Below are 1,674 nucleotides of genomic sequence, written 5' to 3' on the forward strand. Positions count from 1 at the left end.
AGTTGCACCTCTGAGCTAACTTTGATGAGTTCTAGGTAGCTAATATGTGCTGGTTACAGATCAAAGCCCACTCTTGAAGTTGTGGGCTACTATCCCAAGTTTTTAGAGACAGCCAATGAAGAAAAGAAGCAATACTGCCATCGTTAGAGCTATACTGATGATGAATTTCAGGTTACAGTCTTCCAAGAAAATAAGATGCTATGTGTTCTAGGTGCCGTGGCTTGATAAGTAGGGGATGGGAAAAGCCATTTCCAGACAACTCTTTTGTCACTGACATCTCGGATGCTTCTGTAACTGAAAAGAGAGAGTAATCATAAGTTTTCAGAAGTATTTCCTTGTGGAACTTTTTCAAAAGAGAAAAAAGTATCTAAGCTCAAGACTAAAAAATATGATTCAAAGAATTAGATGATTGTTTTGTCACCTAATTTCTAATTAATTTGTTCATCTAATTTTTGTCATCTTCTTTCAGAATTTAAAGTATTGGAATAGCTTTTTAAAAACATAACTGGTTTCAACCTCTTAACATGCCTAACAATAAAACAAATACAAAATTGAAAGAATGCATGTTTGCCTACAGAAGTTTGCAGAGTTATCTAAAAATTATTTATTAAAAAAAGTAAGGCCACTTACACTAAGAGAGTAATCCTTTCTGCAAATTTATCATAGGAACGGGCAAATGCAATTAGGCAGCTCAGTTCACTTTGTTTTACGTATCTTACAGTCTAAAGATCTAGCCATTTTAAATCCAAGGCCAACAGAAATAAGTTTTCAGCAAGGAAGACACTGATGCAAAATTCCATGCTAGCATATTACTGTATAGGTACAACCTGTTTTTCAAACAATGATTGCTTATCACTTCTTACGCTGCTTGAATCATCAATCTTGCTTTTAACTCTTTCTGGTATACTCAGGACACACTTATCACTGATCGGTTTTTCCAAATTGCTGCTACAATCACCTTTGCTTTAAAGTCTAAGATCTTGACAGAAAGGAGAAAAAAAACCCCAAGCAAAACCCCAAAACCCAAACAACCCCCAACAAAAAAAAAAACCACCGAACAACTCTACCAAGACAGAAAGATGTGTGAAATCAGGATGCCTGCCTGACTCCTTAAGATTTTCCAAATAAACTTCTCAACCTATTATAACGGCTTGTTTCTAAAGTCAGTGTTCTGAACCCTGCACCTGGGTGCAACCCGCACTGTCTTGCCGGCAATACAGTCACGTTCAACCCCAATCACATAGTTCAGCCACCAAGGAGGAGGAGGAGCAAAGCACATGCTTAACATTATTTTTATTGCTGAGTAAGGTGCAGACAGAACACAATGGCAGTTAGAAAAAAAAAAAAACAAACCCAAAACCAAACAACCGTGCACGGCTGTTTACACCCTGCTGATAACGCCTGCCCAGGAACAAACCTAACCGAGCTCGTTGTGATGCTTACACCTGAAGTAAGGCTGTTCTGGAAACAAAAGGAGTGCGTGCGCCAGTGGGGGGACCGGACTGAAAGAGGGGGCGACCCGGACACAAACCCTAATCGCCGCGAACAGCTAGCTCTGCCGAAAACAACGAGGGATTTACCATTTATTACTGCTTTTACGAGAAGGCTGCGGGGCAGCGATACTCTACGGACACCGAGGGCAGGTTTTAAGCCCCGCTGCTCCCGCAGACGCTT

Source organism: Pygoscelis adeliae, unplaced genomic scaffold (genome assembly GCF_000699105.1).
Source record: "Pygoscelis adeliae isolate BGI_AS28 unplaced genomic scaffold, ASM69910v1 Scaffold98, whole genome shotgun sequence".
Classification (NCBI taxonomy): Eukaryota; Metazoa; Chordata; class Aves; order Sphenisciformes; family Spheniscidae; genus Pygoscelis; species Pygoscelis adeliae.